The sequence below is a fragment of the Rana temporaria genome, chromosome 11, assembly GCF_905171775.1.
Source record: "Rana temporaria chromosome 11, aRanTem1.1, whole genome shotgun sequence".
NCBI lineage: Eukaryota > Metazoa > Chordata > Amphibia > Anura > Ranidae > Rana > Rana temporaria.
In genome coordinates this window covers 5,759,564-5,779,659 of record NC_053499.1, presented here as the reverse complement: position 1 = coordinate 5,779,659, position 20,096 = coordinate 5,759,564, and positions in this window count along the sequence as shown.

The following is a 20,096-nucleotide window of genomic DNA, read 5'->3' as shown; positions in this document are numbered from 1 at the left end:
TTCTTCTGAGAAATCCTCACTTCCTGTTCTTCTGTCTGTAACTCCACACAGTAATGCCAGGCTTTCTCCCTGGTGTGGAGTGTTGTGCTTGTCCCCTCCCTTGGACTACAGGAGAGTCAGGACACCCTCTAACACACAGCTCCTTTTTCTATCTGCAACGTAGAGAGCGTCCTATTTTGTTATTATTTTTTACACATTTTTTTTCTTTCAGTTTTAAAGTGGAGGTTCACCCGAAAACTTAATTTTTAACATTAGATTGAGGCTCATTTTGTCTAGGGGAATCGGGTGTTTTTTAAAATCAAAGTAGTACTTACCATTTTAGAGAGCGATCTTCTCCGCCGCTTCTGGGTATGGGCTGCGGGACTGGGCGTTCCTATTTGATTCACAGGCTTCCGACGGTCGCATACATCGCGTCACGATTTTCCGAAAGTAGCCGAACATCGGTGCGCAGGCGCCGTATAGAGCCGCACCGACGTTCGGCTTCTTTTGGCTACTCGTGACGCGATGTACGCGACTGTTAGAAGCCCGTCGGAAGCCTGTCAATCAAATAGGAACGCCCAGTCCCGAAGACCCATACCCGGAAGCGGCGGAGAAGATCGCTCTCTAAAACGGTAAGTACAGCTTCGATTTAAAAAAAAACACCCGATCCCCCTAGACAAAATGAGCATCAATCTAAGGTAAAAAAAAAAAAATTTCAGGGTGAACTCCCGCTTTAATCTGTATTATATTTTACTATTTATAGAAGCCCTGTTGGGGGGGTTTTGGTAAGACGTCAGGGGTCTAAAGAAACCTCTGATGTTTCACCTTAGACTGGGTTCACAATATTGCGAATTGGATGCAGGTTTATATGCTGTCTGTGTCAATGGACTCAGAAACGCGCCTGCACGAGTGCCCCCAGGAAAAGCAGCTCTCCCTGGGGGCACTCAAAAAGAGGAGGAGTGAGGAGCACCACTGGGGGACCCCAGAAAAGGAGGATTGGGGGCCACTCTGTGCAAAACCCTTCCACAGAGGAGGTAAGTATGACATATATTTTTTTTTTAAAGTGTATTTTGTGCGTGTACTCGAGAGAGGAGCCGGACTTGGGAGTAGGCAGGCCTCCCCCAGAGGTAATCTGCCACCTTTCTCCATGCCCTGGGTGGCAATGGCGGGTGTATGAGGGGCGCCTTCCACACAGCCTGCCCTACCTGCTCCGCTTTGAAGCCAAACAGGGCAGAGGGACTCCCTATAAGGGAGTGAGAGGATCTAGCCCGCTCAACCAGCCCCGTTAGTCCCTCGCCTCTCTTTTTAGAGACCGCGTGGTCAAAGTGCGTGCATGTTAACCCAATTTCGAGTGCGTGTAAGTGTGGTCTTTTTTTTGTGGGGGGGGGGGGGTGGGCATACTAAGCGCAGGCTTACCTCGCATAGCACACCCACCGGGAGCCGGGCTGAGACCACCAAACTCAATTCACATGTAGCCGAGACCGGGATCCGAACCCCTAGCTGCAGAGGTGAATGGCTTGTCAGCGCAGTGCCAATCGCGTTGAGCCACCGCAGCTCCCTACATATTTGTTATTTAGAAAAAAAAAAAAAAGAAGCTTTACAATCACTTTAATACGTTTTTAAGCAGCAGTGTGCAAGTGACCTAAAAGTCTTGATACTCTATCTGAACTGTGACCTGTATAAAAAGTGGGCAGGTGGTTCAAAGAATAAGAAGTCAGGGAGCTCCGAATGACTCATTACTTTGGCTTTTAATTTTTTTTTTCCTATCGGCTTCTTTTCCCTCCCTCAGGTGGAATGATTTTTTTGGCTGACGCCATAATACGTCTTATAAATCCGATTGATAGATTACCTGCGGCCAAAAGGCAGGCTGGATTCCCAGTGGGTGACTTAGTTAAGGTTGATGAGTATACGGCACAGCAGCAGGAGCTGTGCGTGGATTTTAGACAGAAAAGGCTTTACTTCCATGTCCTCCTGGATTTAGCTGACGGGCAGGGCCGGACTTACCATTGGCCTTGACTGGGCTCAAGCCCAGGGGCCCCACCCAATAGGGGGCCCCCTTTAAAAAAAAAAAAAAAAAAAAAATTTTTTTTTTTTTTTTTTTTTTTTTTTTTTTTAGGGGTCCGGAGGTCCCCAGGGGCCCGGAGGCCCCCAGGGCCCCGGACGGAAACCCCTCTTTTTTTATTTATTTTTTGTAAAAAAATGTTTTTTTATATATTTTTTATTTTTATATATATAATATAATTATATATATATATATATATATATATATATATATATATATATATATGTATATATATATATTATTATTATTATTATTAAAGGGCCCAGGGGTCTCCAGGGCCCCGGACGGCAACCCCCCTTTTTTTTATTTATTTTTTGTAAAAAAAAAAAAATTATATATTTTATTTTTATATATATATTATATATATATATATATATATATCATTTTTTTATTATTATTATTATTAAAGGGCCCAGGGGTCTCCAGGGCCCCCGGATGGCAACCCACCTTTTTTTTTTTTTTATAAAAATTTTTTTTTTTTTTATATATATATATATATATATATATATATATATATATATATATATTTTTTTTTTTATTAAAGGGCTCAGAGGTCCCCAGGGCCCCATGTGGCAACCCCCCCTTTTTTTATTTTATTTTTTTATTTTTGTTTATTTTTTATTAAAAGGCCCAGAGGTTCCCAGGGGCCCCGGGTTTGGCAACCTCCCTTTTTTTTATGTATTTTTTATAAATGTTTTTTTTTTTATTATTAACCCAGAGGTTTATTTTTTCTTTTTATTAAAAGGCCCAGAGGTCCCCAGGGCCCCGGATGGCTACATATATTTATATATATTTGTTTTCTTCTTTATTTCTTCTTTTTTTTGTAAAGGCCCCCCCCCCCCCGCTTCTCAATTTGCGGCAGCCCCCACGCTTCTCAATTTCAGGCGGCAGCACCCCCACCCCCCCTAGGTTCTCTGCTTCAGGGGGCCCATGCCTTAAGCTGTGCAAGGGGCCCCAAAATTCCTGATGGCGGCCCTGCGCATACCTCCCAACACGCACGGATTCTGCGGGACTTTCCCGCACAGACAGCTTCTTCCCGCAGTCCCGCAAAAGGGTTAATTTTCCCGCACTGCAAGAGGAGGCAGCACGGAAGCAGGAGGAACCGGAGCGGTGTGTGGAGGACTGTGTCTGCTGAAGGGAAGATAGCCGAGAGCCGGGCTAATGACAGTCTGTGGCCCCGGCTGTTGGCACAGGTGAGAGGCACTCCCCCCTCGCTCAACAACTGCAAACCTCCCCCCCCACTCAACAACTTTAATGCGCCCCCCCGCTCAACCAACAACTTCAATTTGCCCCCCCCCCCGCTCAACAACTTTGATCCCCCCCAATTCTCGGCTCCAGGGGGCCCCTTCAACACTCAAGCCCAGGGGCCCCCACCACCCTAAGTCCTGCCCTGCTGACGGGTCTCATTTTCTCGGCTCAAATCAGATTTTTTTCTAATGGTCACTACAGGGGGAATTTCCAGATTATGACACTGCAAAGATGAGGCGTGATACCGTGCTGGGGCTTATTCCTCACATTAGTGAACTGAGCCATGAAAAGTATTTCTTTATGCCCTTGGATTGAGTGTTCTAGCAAAAAGTAAAAAATATTTAGCTAGATTCAGAAAGAGTTAAGCCGGCGTATCAGTAGATACGGCGTCGTAACTCTGAATCTACGCCGTCGTATCTTTAACCACTTCCAGACCACCGCATGTACATATACGTCGGCAGAAGAGCACGTACAGGCACATTGGCGTACCTGTACGTCCCTGCCTAGACGTGGGTCGGGGGTCCGATCGGCAGTCGGATTCCCGCGGGGAGCAATCCGGGACGACGGTGCGGCTATTCGTTTATAGCCGCCCCATCGCGATCGCTCCCTGGAGCTGAAGAACGGGGAGAGCTGTATGTAAACACGGCTTACCCCTGCTTCACTGTGGCGGCTGCATTGTTCGAGTGATCCCTTTTATAGGGAGACTTGATCGATGACGTCAGTCCTACAGCCACACCCCCCTACAGTTGTAAACACACACTAGGTGAACCCTAACTCCTACAGCGCCCCCTGTGGTTAACTCCCAAACTGCAACTGTAATTTTCACAATAATCAGTGCAATTTAAATGCATTTTTTTGCTGTGAAAATTACAATGGTCCCAAAAATGTGTCAAAATTGTCCGATGTGTCCGCCATAATGTCGCAGTCACGAAAAAAATCGATGATCGCCGCCATTAGTAGTAAAAAAAAAAATAATAATAAAACTATCCCCTATTTTGTAAACGCTATAAATTTTGCGCAAACCAATCGATAAATGCTTATTGCGATTTTTTTTTTACCAAAAATAGGTAGAAGAATACGTATCGGCCTAAACTGAGGAAAAAAAAATGTTTTATATATGTTTCTGGGGGATATTTATTATAGCAAAAAGTAAAAAATATTGCATTTTTTTCAAAATTGTCGCTCTATTTTTGTTTATAGCGCAAAAAAAAAAAAAACGCAGAGGTGATCAAATACCACCAAAAGAAAGCTCTATTTGTGGGGGAAAAAGGACGCCAATTTTGTTTGGGAGCCACGTCGCACGACCGCGCAATTGTCTGTTAAAACGCCGCAGTGCCGAATTGTAAAAACCCCTTGGGTCATTTAGCAGCATATTGGTCCGGGGCTTAAGTGGTTAAGTGTATTCTCAAAATGAGATACACTTAAATCTAGCTAAGATACGACGGCCTGCACCGTCGTATCTTAGCTGTCTATTTAGACCGGCCGCTAAGGGCGCGAACGCTGATTTACGCCTAGAATGCGTAAATCGGCTATTCACGAACGTACGCTTGCCCGTCGCTGTAAAGATACGCCGTTTACGTAAGGCGTTTTCAGGCGTAAAGTTATTCCACCAAAAAGCTGGCCTAGCCAATGTTAAGTATGGACGTTGGTCCCGCGTCGAATTTTGAAAATTTTACGTCGTTTGCGTAAGTCGTCCGTGAATGGGGCTGGACGTAATTTACGTTCACGTCGAAACCAATAAGTCCTTGCGGCGTAATTTGGAGCATGCGCACTGGGATACGTCCACAAACGGCGCATGCGCTGTTCGTTCAAAACGTCATTTACGTGGGGTCACGGTTTATTTACATAAAACACGCCCACCTCTTCGCAATTTGAATTAGGCGCGCTTACGCCGGCCCGTTTACGCTACGCCGCCGTAACTTAGGAGGCAAGTGCTTTGTGAATACAGCACTTGCCTCTCTGACTTACAGCGGCGTAGCGTATATGCGATACGCTACGCCTGCACAAAGTTAAAGCGGTTCTCCACCCTAAAGTGGAGTCCCGCTGATCGGAACCCTCCCCCCTCCGGTGTCACATTTGACACCTTTCAGGGGGGAGGGGGGTGCAGACACCTGTCTAAAGACAGGTATTTGCACCCACTTCCGGCCACACGCTACGGGCGAAAGACAGGTTTTTCTGACTTCCCGTCTGTCGCCCGTTGTGTGCTGGGAACACTCGGCTCCCAGCACACAGCGTGTGAGCCAATCGGCAGGCGCAGCGCGACTCGCGCATGCGCCGTAGGGAACCGGGCAGCGAAGCCGCAGCGCTTCACTTCCTGGTTCCCTCTTGGTGGATGGAGGGGGGAGCAGCAGAGAGACGAGCGATCGCTCGTGCTCTGCTGCGATCAGCGCTGGACTCCAGGACAGGTAAGTGTCCTAATATTAAAAGTCAGCAGCTGCCGTATTTGTAGCTGCTGGCTTTTAATATTTTTTCCCCGTGGCACATCCGCTTTAAGCCAGTCTTTCTGAATCTGGCTAATTGTGTTTTTTTTTTCAAAGTTGACGCTCTATTTTTGTTTATAGCGCAAAAAAATCAAAACGCAGAGATGATCAAATAAATACCACCAAAAGAAAGCTCTATTTGTGGGGGGAAAAGGACGCCAATTTTGTTTGGGAGCCACGTCGCACGACCGCGCAATTGTCATTCAAAGCGGGACTGTGCTGAAAGCTGAAATTTCGCCTGGGCAGGAAGGGGGTATATGTGCCCAGTAAGCAAGGGGTTAAAGTTAATGTCCCGTGGGGTTGTCACACAGCAGGCTTGGAATGTGTAGAGTTTGATTATTACTCTGAGAAATAAATGTATTTTGTATAATTTGTATCAGAACTTTCAGACGTTGTTTCCTCTTCTTGTGTAACATGTATTAACACATTCAGTATGTCTATAAACTTCTGTTTTTCTTTATAAGTCCTTGGATTGGGTCCAGGGCTCAGCGCACAGCGTGTTCTCTAAGCTATTATATTACATTTCTTGTCGGAGATCTGCATTTAATTGGGTTATATAGAAAGAACAGTTCTGTAACCGGGTTCATCTTACAGAATTGTGTGATATTAGTCACCCAGATAAAGCCTGGTGAAGCTTACACCTAAATCCCCAGTTCTCTGCCAGCTGTGCCCTTCCAGTGCTAACAGACGGCTCCTAGGTGTTATAGTGAAGGGGCGCACTCCCCCCACTTCTTCTCTTCATTATGCTTCTTTAGCTAAAAAAAACAACAAAATGAAAATAAAGATCAGCTCTGGGCTAGAAGAAAGACCTAATTTAACCACTTAAGGACCGCCTCCTGCAGATATACGTCGGCAGAATGGCACGGCTGGGCACAAACACGTACCTGTACGTCCTCTTTAAGTGCCCAGCCGTGGGTCGTGGGCGCGCACCCGCGACCCGCTCCGAAGCTCTGTGACCGCAGCCGCGATCGCTGCCGGAGTCCCGCGATCAGTCCCCGGAGCTGAAGAACGACAAGAGCTGTGTGTAAACACAGCTTCCCCGTTCTTCACTGTGGCGCTGTCATTGATTGTGTGTTCCCTGATATAGGGAAACACGATCAATGACGTCACACGTCCAGCCCCGCCCCCCTACAGTTAGAAACACATATGAGGTCACACATAACCCCTACAGCACCCCCTAGTGGTTAACTCCCAAACTGCAATTGTAATTTTCACAGTAATCAGTGCATTTTTATAGTATTTTTTGCTGTGAAAATTACAATGGTTCCAAAAATGTGTCAAAATTGTCCGGTGTGTCCGCCATAATGTCGCAGTCACTAAAAAATCGCTGATCGCTGCCATTAGTAGTAAAAAAAAAATTTTTTTTATAAAAATGCAATAAAACTATCCCCTATTTTGTAAACGCTATAAATTTTGCGTAAACCAACCGATAAACGCTTATTGCGATTTTTTTTTACCAAAAATAGGTAGAAGAATACGTATTGGCCTAAACTGAGGATTTTTTTTTATATATATTTATTTTTGGGGGATATTTATTACAGCAAAAAGTAAAAAATATTCATTTTTTTCAAAATTGTCACTCTATTTTTGTTTATAGCACAAAAAATAAAAACCGCAGAGGTGATCAAATACCACCAAAAGAAAGCTCTATTTGTGGGGGGAAAAAAGGATGCCAAGTTTGTTTGGGAGCCACGTCGCACGACCGCGCAATTGTCAGTTAAAGCGACGCATTGCCGAATGGCAAAAAGGGGCCAGGTCCTTTAGCTGCATTTTGGTCCGGGGCTTAAGTGGTTAAGGCTCGGTTCACACTACTGCCATACAATTTTGATCTGACTTTCTTTGCGATTACGTAGTGCTACTTGGATACAGTTTTAAAAAGGTTTGTATATTCTATGGGGCCACAATCGCACTGGGATCTCACTAAAGTAATTCCAAAACCACTCAGTGCTGAGTCGCATTGATGTGAACAGACACTATTGAAAACAATGTAATTTCCCTTATGTGATTCTGTGCGACTCAAGTCTGAAATTACACTGGTCCGAACCAGGCTTTACTGTACGAAAGGCAGACAGTCCAATCCATTTAATGTTTTCAAACAATTGTATTTCCATTATACATTTATACTTACCCTGTAATCCTTTACTGTTTTCCTTTACTGAGTTTCTTCCCCGACGTATGTTTCTGCATCTGCTGCGGTCAATAAAAAACAATACAATGTCTGCCACCAATTTGATTAAATCTCTGAAATTGCTCAGCAAGAATAATGGTAGTGAGGGGGAACGCGCAAATGTGTTTATATTACACAAACGTAATAATATAGAGCCTAAAGCTGTATGGGTCCTTGTGTAAATTCTAGGTCAGGACACCTTATTAAAGCCGAACTTCAGTCATTATTTTCATCTTTCCATCTAATAAATCTTCTGCCCTTGTTGTTGTTTTAACTTTTGGATAGTAAAACATTTTTTTTTTTTGCCAGTAAATCCCTTATACATCCCACTTCCTGTTTCCTTATGCAGCCCACTTCCTGTTTCCTTATGCAGCCCACTTCCTGTTTCCTTATGCAGCCCACTTCCTGTTTCCTTATGCAGCCCACTTCCTGTTTCCTTATGCAGCCCACTTTCTGTTTCTTGTCTGGTCATTAGCCTAGGATTATGACATCATACACAGCTCTCCAGGGCTGATCCTAGGGTCACAGGCGCCTGGATGCAGACATATTTCTGGCGCCCCCACATGGGCGTGGTCATTTTACTAACTCCTCCCCTTTACAAATGTTTCTATGGCAACGACTCAACCACAGAGATGCTCCCCCACAAAGTCTTCATTACCCAGGGATCCTTACATGATCTCTTAACAATAAACAAAATACAGGAAGAGAAGCAGAGTACTTTATTGGGACCTGGAGTTGGGGCCTCTCTGATGGACACAGAGAGGGCTTCTGTTAGAGAGTCTGTTAGAAAGACCCCCAGACATACTACAGACATGATACAGGAGACGGTCAGAGACTGCAGTCATGGTACAGAAGATGATCAGAGACTGCAGACATAGTACAGAAGACAGTCAGAGACCGCAGACATGGTACAGGAGATGGTCAGAGACTGCAGACATGATACAGGAGATGGTCAGAGACTGCAGACATGATATAGGAGATGGTCATATGACGTCCAACCGGATCGAGGGAGGGTTCCTGCCGGCGTCATTTTACAATGCGCCGGTAGGGAAGGGGTTAAAGAATAATGCCTGTCTCATGCTAGTGCATGGAATATGTAAATAACCTGTCGCTCACAGCAAGGGGGAAGAACGGACAAAAGTTTTCTCCTGTTTGTCCGTTTATCTCACTGAAAAAAGAAAAGAGGATTGCTCAGAGCTGGATTAACTCTTTGTGGCAAGACTGGGCACAGGTGATAGGAAATCTTATACTGACAGCAAAAAAAAAAAAAAAAAAGAAATTGGGGTTTACATCCACTTTAACAGCCTTTCTCTGTCTTTGATATATTTGTTTTTTTTATTTGTTCTATTTTTTTTAGAGCAGCACAAGTTTCCTTAAATGCCTTTTAAGCTCGATTTAATTTGGGGCGCGAAGCTTCACTTGTCATTCTGTCACGCCAATGTATTAAATGCCCCTTACGTTGCATGCAAGCCGCGTGTTATTGCATTAGATGTTCGGCGTCTGAACTTTTTCCTCACCAACAGCTATTCATAACTCATGACACTAATTGAATTCATCCAAGTGATTTTGTTAGCGGGGGTACATAGCCAGTCCATGTCACGACCTTTCCTGTAAATTTCCCCCGGATAATGGCGTCCTTTCCATTTTCGCAGCACTTCAAGCGGTCATTTTCAGCTGGCGTGATGAAAGGATGAGTAGTGACTCTTGTCTGTCTTGGAATCGAGTTATCAATTACTTTTAAAATAAAAAAATAAAAATCAAAGAGCCTTATCGGTCTGCATCTGAGCCGAGAGACCTTTGCAGAATTGTTACGCATTACCGTTCTCTTTTCTTAGCGGAGCGTATCCATAATCGTAGTTTAGAAAATTACGGGAAACTAAACATAAACAGACCGTAATGAACCACAAAAACTATTTTACAGAATAGCAAGTTATTGTAGCGGCCACTTCACAGGGATGAGGGATGCATAAAAAAGGTCAAATTAAAGTTAAAGGGGTTGTAAAGGTACAAGTTTTTTTCACCTTCATGCATCTATGGCAGGCATGTCCAAAGCCCGGCCCGCGGGCCAAATGCGGCCCCCCTGTTGATTTAATACGGCCCCCCTGGGGATTTTGATATATATATTGTTTGTGGCCCCCAGATATTCTCCTGTTTGTACTCTGTCGGCACTCGTCCCGTCCCCCTCCCTCTGCCCTCCGAGGCTGCAGATGGGCATCGATCAGGCTGCACTGATGGTAAGGCTGCATTCATGGAACATGTGAGGCTGCATTGGTTGCAATGGTAAGGCTGCATTGATTGCAATGGTAAGGCTGCATTCATGGCACATGTAAGGCTGCATTCATGGCAATGGTAAGCCTGTGCGTGTTATAGGCCGATAAATACAGTGGGCTAGATTCAGGTAGGGGGACGTAATTTTGTGCAGGCGTAGCGTATCCTATTTACGCTACGCCTCCGCAACTTAGACGGGCAAGTGCAGTATTCACAAAGCACTTGTTCCGTAAGTTGCGGCGCCGTAGCGTAAATCAGCCGGTGTAAGCGCGCCAAATTCAAATTGAGAAGAGGTGGGCGTGTTTTATGTAAATAAAACATGACCCCACGTAAATGACGTCTTTAAGCGCCATTCGTGAAAGAATCCCAGTGCGCATGCTCGAAATTCCGCCGCAAATCGTCAATGCTTTCGACGTGGACGTAATTTACGCAAAGCCCTATTCGCGAACGACTTACGCAAACGATGTAAAATTTTCAAAATTCGACACGGGAACGACGTCCATACATAACATTGCGTACGCCTCATAGAAGCAGGAGTAACGTTACGCCGGAAAAAGCCTTACGTAAACGACGTAAAAAATTCCGCCGGGCGCACGTACGTTTGTGAATCGGCGTATCTAGGTCATTTGCATATTCTACGCCGAAAACGACGGAAGCACCACCTAGCGGCCAGCGTAAATATGCTCTCTGAATCTAGCCCTGCCTGCGTAAATGCTCTCTGAATCTAGCCCTGTATATCCAAATAACATGCCCAAGCTCATCCTTAGTCCTGAGCAGCACTCTGGGATTAGTTGGGGCCACAAAAGAAATATATACAATATATCCAAATAACACACCCAAGTTCATCTCTTCACCACACACAGCCACAAAGGCAAGAGAATTTTTGTTGGGCCGTGTATTAGTTGCTCTGATGAACATGCTAAGACCGAATTTTAATGGTTCAAAGAATGTCGGCAAAATAGTCGGCCCTCACGCATGTTTACTTCATCGAATCTGGCCCTCTTTGAAAACAGTTTGGACACCCCTTTTCTATGGGGACCACCACATAAAAAGAAAAGGGGGATGCCATCCGGGCCCCTTAGAGGTCCGTGGGGGCTTTGGGGGCTGACGAAAAAAAAATCATAATTTTTTTATAAAAAAAAGTGGGATGCCACCCGGGCCCCTGGGGACCACCGGGCCCCTTACAGGTGTACTGCCTGCACCCCCCCTGATGGCGGCCCTGGTCACACAACTGGGTGAGCTTTGGCGCCCAGAGCCCACCCTTTTTTGAAGCCTATTAGAACCTCTGGCTCTGATCACGTGCTTAAAAAAAAAACAACCCAGTTGGAATCCATGCATCCAGCGCCCCGCATTTAGATTCACTCCAAATTAGATAAATGTTCCTGCACTACTTTTGGTACGACTTACATTGACTTCTGTGAAAGAAGTTTCATGCAAATCGTGCCAAGGACTTCAAAGTCGCACATAAGTGGCAGTGTGAACCCAGGCTAAAGATGCACAGGCATCAAGGCAGATGAGAAGCATTCTGTTGTTGGATATACATTCCGAGGAATAAAGAATGTAGAAAGAAAAGAAAAAAAAAATCCAAAGGAGTGATACAAAACTGGTACAATGTATACAATCTAGCTCATAGAGGGATGTTTGTTATTGTCCCTTAGGGTCGCAATATTGCATCAAGCCTTTTCATTGGGTGGCATTATGTCACCTCTGGCCATTCTTCCCCTGGAATGTAAGACATTATTTATCTTGTGTCTACTGTATATTATATACCCAAGCAGGAGATCAAAACATTGATTGCAGCAGCAGCCCCTAAGTCATTCTGGTTCATTAGATTTATAGGCTCACGGCTTCTTCATTTAAACTGGAACTGAGATGTGAAATTGCCGAAAGCTCGGTCCGCATTTCACCTTTCTGCTGGTGTGAAGCTTCAGCGTTCCTCCTAATCTCCCCGTCGGTGACATCAGGCAGACTCGGCCTGCAGACCAGTTTTTCTCTGTGTTTGAAAAATGATGTCTGTTCATCTAATGTGAAGTCGCGTTCCCATGGCCTCTCAGCACTAATACTTCTATTTATTTTGTGTTCTGTGCAATGAAATGAGCCTTAAATCTTCGCCTGACAGAAATATTATCTTATCTCTAGAAGTCATTCTTGATTTGTCCTAATTTTTAATGTGCTATTTTTTTTTTGTTCAGCGTTTTCTCAGTGTCAAAACTCTGACTTGATTTTTGCACGTTTTTAATCGGTGTTAATATTTTGCTTGCTACAAGGCATATTGAAATTTATATGCACTATTAGTGAGCATAATTCAAAATTAAATGATACAAGGCTGCCAATGGAAGGAAGATGACTCAACCAGATTGAGAGAATAGGAGAGATTTGCTTTTTTAATTACCTTCATCAAGGCTCAATATCCCTTAAACCCTGCACTCTGTACACAGAGCACCCCTGAACTTTGGACTCCGTATGCAGTGTACTCCTTGAGTCTGCAATTTGTAGGTAATAATCTCTTGAACTCTGCACTCTGTACGTAGCACACCCTTGAACTCTGTACTCTGTACATAGCACACCCTTGAACTCTGTACTCTGTACATAGCACACCCTTGAACTCTGTAGGTGGCACACCCTTGAACCCTGTACTCTGTACGTAGCACACCCTTGAACTCTGCCCTCTGTACGCAGCCCAGTCCTGAACTTTGCACCTTGTACATAGCAAACTCTTGAACTCTGTACTCTGTACACAGCGTAGTCCTGAACTCTGCACCCTGTAGGTGGCACACCCTTGAACTCTTCACTCTGTACGTAGAGCAGTCCTGAACTCTGCACTCACTTTTTTTTGGAGGGTTGGGGATGAGGGAATGGGCCTGCTCCCATTTTTCTCTTTTCTCTTGTTTATTACACAGCGCAGTCCTGAATGCTGCACCCCGTAGGTGGCACACCCTTGAACTCTGCACTTTGTACACAGCGCAGTCCTGAACTCTGCACCTTGTACATAGCAAATCCTTGAACCCTGCACTCTGTACGTTTCGGAATCCTAAATTCTGCACCCCAGATACACCTGGCCCTTTGAGGGCAACCATACTGCTGATGCGGCCCGTGATGACATTCAGTTTGACGCCCCATCCTAACGGAGAGCTGTTCGGCATTTCAGGCGGCACATCAATGAGCTACAGCCAGGCGCTGCAGAGGTTGCAGGTTCAAATCTGGACCCTCACAACACCCTAAGCTATGAACAGGGAGAAGAAATCTCAGATGGGCCAGCTCTAAATATTATTTGCATTTGCATTACAAGGACAAATTCCATAGGCGATGCTGCTTTTACTTTTGCTCCTATATTTGTGGTGTCTGTGGAAGCTCAAGCTTGATACTATTGGTGCACAGAAAGGTGGAACATTATTCTAACACAGCTGTTAACTGAGGCATCGCCACTCAAACTAGTGATGATCTCTGTTACCAAGTTAGTTAGGTGATTCGTCATCAGCGTTATTTTTTTTTTCTCTCTCATTTTTTTCAGTTTCTGTTCACATATACGTGAGCCAGGCGTCTCAGAGTGCGGCTGAATGCCCTGCGCTTTGCCTTCAAGGTCAGCCGTGAAACAGTAGCTTTATGACAGGCAGGCTGCGTTTCTGGATTGCATTAAAGCAGGAAACAAAGAAAGAAATGAAATATTTACTTGTTGTGGGCTTATTGCAGGAAGTACTTATACTGTAATGTTTCCTTCAGGAGAATAATTACATTTTCCCCATAAAAAAAAAAAGAAATTACTGGTAATAACTTTATTGTGATGTGCGGGGCTTCGCGGTGTTTTCTCTGCAGACTGACATAGAATGCTTCAGAGTTCTAAGATAAGATGTTGGTGGTGGTGAAGAGGAGGGGGGGGGGGGGGTATTCTAAAACTGCACGTTATCTATTTTTATTATTTGCTTTTAGCAGTGTGGTTATAGAGTGGCTGCTTTATTATCCCCCAGTTCTAATGATATCTGTAGACTTGAGATGACAATTGCCCGGTCTGAATTATAGTCAATAACTTGTATAGCGCTGCAAATGCGAACTTAATCGCCTCAAGGCGCTTATTTCCATCCAGTGTCGTCCTGATCCTTCAGAAGAGGTGGGTCTTAAGTTTTTTTCCTGAAGGCCCGATGGCTTTCTTCCATGCGCATGTTTATGGGTAGAGCGCCGTGGTCCTTGGGCTGCAAATCTTCGTTCTCCCTTTGATTTGTAGCGGGACTTGGGGATGTGGAGGAGGTTTTGGTTGGTTGATCGGAGATCGCGATGGGGGGTGTAGTGTTTTATTTTCTCGCACAAGTATTGAGGAGCGTTTCCTTGTGTGTACCTTACACAGAGGGTCTTGAATGTGACCCGATCCTTTAATGCCGCGTACACACGATCAGTCCATCTGATGAGAACGGACCGAAGGACCGTTTTCATCGGTTAACCGATGAAGCTGACTGATGGTCTGATGTGCCTACACACCATTGGTTAAATAACCGATCGTGTCAGAACGTGGTGATGTAAAACACAACGACGTGCTGAAAAAAACAAAGTTCAATGCTTCCAAGCATGTGTCGACTTGATTATGAGCATGCGTAGATTTTTAACCGATGGTCGTGCCTACTGATTGGTTTTGACTTATCGGTTACCAGTCCATTGGTTAAATTTTAAACCAAGTTCTAATTTTTTTGACCAAAAGTTAACTGACCGATGGGCAGGGCTGTGGAGTCGGAGTCGAGGGAAATTTTGGGTACCTGGAGTCGGAGTCGGCAAACGATACTCCGACTCCTACTAAATTTAGATTGGAATTAAAAAAGCAAAAAAAGCAAGTTTAAATGTCGCAATTCACAAAAAGTTATAATTAATGACTTCTCTACTGTAAGAATAAAGACCAATGCATGCAGTGCCTCACGTAACCGTCGCATAAGCGTTAGAGAACCAGTAAGTGTCCAAATAAAAAAAATCCAACAGGAGTTTTATAAAGCACTAAAAGAAGTTGAAAAGTATGATCGCTCATCAAAACTTACTGTTGAAGAAGCCATCCTTGTTTATCCAGAGATCGTTAGTGATGTGGCCAGAATAGTTACTGCAATGCCACCCACCCAAGTCAGTGTCGAAAGATTGTTTTCAGCCCTAAAAATAATAAAGTCTGACTTAAGAGCCTCTATGAAAGAGGATCTGGCAGAGGCAATTCTCTTCCTTAGAACTCTACATTGAATTGATTTGCATTTGCTAAGCCTATAACTACATTTCAAGATTAATATAAACCATTTCTAGGTTTTACAGATTTTGTTTTTGGTTCATTATAGATAAGCTTTGTTTTTGTTCTAAAACAACCAAATAATGTGGTTTGTATTTTTGAACTTGTAAAGATCCTGTTCCTGATGTTTATGCCTGCTGCTACTATCCAGCCACTTGATTGTTTTCATTGTGTTTGTCTTTTGCTTAAACTGTGCAATACAGTAGACTGTTGGCTTCCCAGCCAGTAGTCCTGTGGTAGGTTGCGTTTCTTTCCCTCAAGGAATGTATAAAAAACATTTGCATATTAATACAGAGGAGTCGGAGTCGGGGAGTCGGAGTCGGAAGTACATAAAACTGAGGTGTCGGAGTCGGAACATTTATCTACCGACTCCACAGCCCTGCCGATGGGGCATACACACGATCGGTTTGGACTGATGAAAAGGTCCTTCAGTCCGTTTTCATCGGTTTTGACCGATCGTGTGTACGCGGCCTTACGGTTAGCCAATGAAGGGTCCTCGGGGACGGGGTGATGGATTCCCAGGGTTTTTTCCCATTACCAGTCTGGCTGCCGTGTTCTGAACGACTTGTAGGCGCGAAATCTGGTATTTGGGAAGTCCTATGTAGAGGGAGTTTGCGTAGTCGAGTGGGGAATTGATGATTGTTCCAACTACTACTGCTATGTCCTCTTCTGGGATGAAGGGGATGAGTCTACGCAGCAGGAGGAGGAGATCCGCTGACTACTGATCCTATTTGTGCATCCATCGACATCTCAGAGTCAAAGATGACTCCATGACTTTTGACTTTGGTGCTCGGGGTAATGGGTGGGTGAATCAGAAAACAATTGAATGCCTGTGGACACATTGGAACTGATGGGCCCGGGCCCAGTACAGGAGGGCTGGCTGTACTGCTTTATCAGCGGCCCTGAATACATTATCTATCATTCGCTCATTGAGAAAATGCAAAGCAATCTCGCCCGTCCGAAGAAGCAATGTTGTCACAGGATTACAGAAACTTCCTCCTCTTCCCTTCTCTGTACCATAGAAGGAATGTATTCTGTAGTCCATAGTAGAGCTGCGCGATTAATCGTCAAGAATCGTTATCGCGATCTTTTTCCCGTTGCAATTCTTGACACAGGGTTTCATGATCTTTGACATGAAAATAATTTTCTCTCTGCAATTTGGTATGCAAAGAATTTCCTCTCTGCTCTCAGCCAAAACTCAAAGTCTGGGCAGCCTGCCAAGTTTTGAAAACATTCTTTATCAGTGGAAAGTTAAGTCTAAACATTGTATCACTTCAAAGGAATAAACTTCTGTATGTAAATTAGGAACGTTTAACCACTTAAACACCAAACTTTTTTCTGACCGCTCTTTTCAATTTAAAATCGTTATTTCTTTTTGCTAGAAAATTACTTAGAACCCCCAGACATTATATAATTTTTTAGTAGAGACCCTAGAGAATAAAATGGCGGTTGCTGCAATATTTTATGTTGCACTGTATTTGCGCAGCAGTCTTTTTAAATGCAATTTTTTTGCAAGAAATTACTTTAATGAATTAAAAAAAAAAATAGCCAGTAAAGTTAGCCCATTTTTTTTTGTATAAATGTAAAAGATTTTATGCCGTGAGAATCCTGAGAGAATCGTGATCTTCATTCTAAGCAAAAAAACGTGATTCTAATTTTGGCCAGAATCGTGCAGCTCTAGTCCTTAGTGATAGCTGGGAACGTCACCTCCATTACCGATTCTGACGGTTCGTCAAATCTGACGAAACACCTGCACAGCATCTTTGTTTGCCTCTCCCCTGCCTGTCAGCACCGGGGTCACATTAGCTCAGTGAGGGAGAGGAACTGAAAAGCATGAGAAACATTGGCATATTTGCATAGGCGTGCGCACAGGGTGTTCCAGGTGTGCCCAGGCACACCCCAATCACCCTGTGCAGAACAGATTCCCCCTACTGACCTGGCTCCCCCTCCTTTGCTCCAAAGCACTGCTGGCTTACCCCCTCTCCCACCAGTTGTTGCTGTGGATGTTTTAGGGTGAGCGGGGGAAGGGGCCAGTAAGTATGCCATTTACCAGCCCCTTCCCTTTCTGAATGAACATTGTGAGTGATTGTTAGAGTGTGTTTGAGCTTTTGGGTGCACACCCTAATGCCAAAGGCTGCGCACACCTATGCATATTAGTCAGTACCCGTGTGCAAAGGTGTATTTGCTCTGGAAGAAATAAATCACGTTGGGTGTCCTGCATGTGCAAATCCTGCCGCATTATGTAAAACTGTTACTTTAGTTTTTTAAATGTTTTTACATTTTTAGATAGAAGTGCCTCGAGATTGTGCTGACATTTAAAGGGTGCCTTGTCTGAAAAAAAAAAAAAAAAAGGTTGAGAAACGCCGTCCTAGACAAATATTCTCCAAATATCCCAATAATCAGCATCACATGAGGTAGGAGTTATATGCTATTCACACTACATATAATATAGAGACTCATCTGTATGGAATGCTTATAATACAATCCTCATCTGACCCCCTTCCCAGCCATAAATATTTGATGTGTGTAGCTCCTGTGTCCTCAAAGCTATTGATTGCTTCCTAAATCCATTAGATGCTGATCTAAACTGAAGCAGCTGGAGACAGACCGCTACTACTTCTCTAATACAAGTGACACCTTGGCAGAGAAAATGTTTAGTCACAGGACGGGACAGTACAAAAGATGACTGGTACTTCCCCCCCCTCTCTGACTTTTTTATTTCTTTGTGGATAAAGCAAGGGAAGGTTAGTGCAGGGGTGGGAAACTTACCTAATTTGGAGGACCTTAAAGAGGAACTGCAGTCCGCTCGCATTATTTGTTATTAAAACATCTTTGCCATTCTGAAGATTTCCTCCCAACTACTTTGCATATTATTTTATATATACTGTGATTATGTACTTGCCAAATATGCTGCAGAAATCTCCCTCCTCTGAGTCTGGCTGCAGCCATTTTAACTGTGGGCAAGCTGAAGATGCTGCCTGTTCACTTCCTGGATTTACACAGACACACATCCAGCTCTCATTGGCCCTCTTATGACTAATCCCCCCTCCCTTCCTGGCAAACTCTCAGGAGAGTGAGAGAGAGAGAGAGCTGTGCATGATGTCATAGGCCTAGGCGAATAACCAAACAAGAAACAGGAAGTGGGCTGTATAAGGTAATTACTGGCAGGAAAAAAAAAACGTTTTACTATCCAAAGTAAAAACAACAACAAGGGGAGAAGATTAAGAGCCGGTTCACACTTCGCTCTGTTAAATGGAACCGTTCTAATAGGAGCGACTCAAGTCGCCCCGACTTAGAAAAAGGTTCTTGAATGACTTTCGGGGCGACTTGCTTTGACTTCAATACAGAAGTCATTTTGCAAGTCACCTCTGAAGTCGTCTTGAGATCGCCGTGCCGCCCCTTTGTGAACCGGGTCTGGGAAGTTGAAGAAAGGACTGAATTCCTGCTTTAAGTGCTGCCCCTGACATAACCAAAGGGCTGTACGTAATACTCAGTGAATGTAAGGCCTCGTTTACATGGGCGAAGAGGGCAGTACAGTCCAGGTGCTGCAGGCAGCCTATTGAAGTCTATTAGGACCCAGTGGCTGCATAGACACAATGGCTCATCCTAATGATACAGGCAGTTGCAAGTAATCAGTCTTTCAATGATAAAGTTTAGCTTACACCCAGTTCCGGTGTTGTGATGAGAAATGACCCCTTCTGTAGGCGCCGTGTACAGCTGATCATGTTCGGAGACTTTCAGCGGCTCCGTATTGCTCCGTAGTGCGCAAGCGCTGCTCCTGCGCAGTACAGGGCGGGCATCATTCAAAGTCATCTAGAGCCCAGGGCGAGCATGCCAAACTTCCCCCCCCCCCCAAGATGTATGAGCATTACGTGGCAGCAACCCCCCCCCCCCACAAAAACACTGAGCACTAATCTGCATGCTTACTCCTCTAAGTAGAAATCTGTCCCCCATGCTGAAATCCCCCCACACATCCTCCAAATCTCCCCAGCTCAAATGCTCCCTCCTCCCCAAAAAAATCACCCCTCCTAGCACAAATCCCCTACCCCGAAAATGTCCCCTCCTAGTGCACATCTTCTCCCCCGACTTCAAATTCCCCCCTCCCAGCACAAATCCCCCCTCTTAGCACAAATCTTCTTCCTCCCTCCCAACACAAAGCTCCCTTAATCACCACTCTCAGCACTCCCCCCTCAAATTTCCCTCCCCCCTAGAACAATACTTACCCCCTTACACCCCCCAAACTCCACCTTCCAACAAAAATCCCCCCAAATCTCCTTGTGGTGCCCCCCCACCTCACATGATGCCACAGTGCCCAGGGCAGGCGCCCCTCCTGGCCACTACTTGTGCCGGTGTCCTGCCGAGAAAGGCCCCCCGACGGATAATGCCCACCCTGTACTGCGCAGGCGGAGCACAATGGAGCTGCCAAAAATCGCCGAAGATGAGCAGCTTCCACCAATCGAAATGTGTCAGATTAGGCCCCAGGTGACATCACCAGTTTAGCTAAATAAAGCACACTTTTTTCATTCTTCTGGTGGTACTTGTGTCCACAGCCGGGACCCTGATGGTGATCTAGCGCTCTTGTTCCCTCCTTTGCATCATTCCGGTATAAATCTACCGACCCCACAGGGGCGAGACGCTCTACAG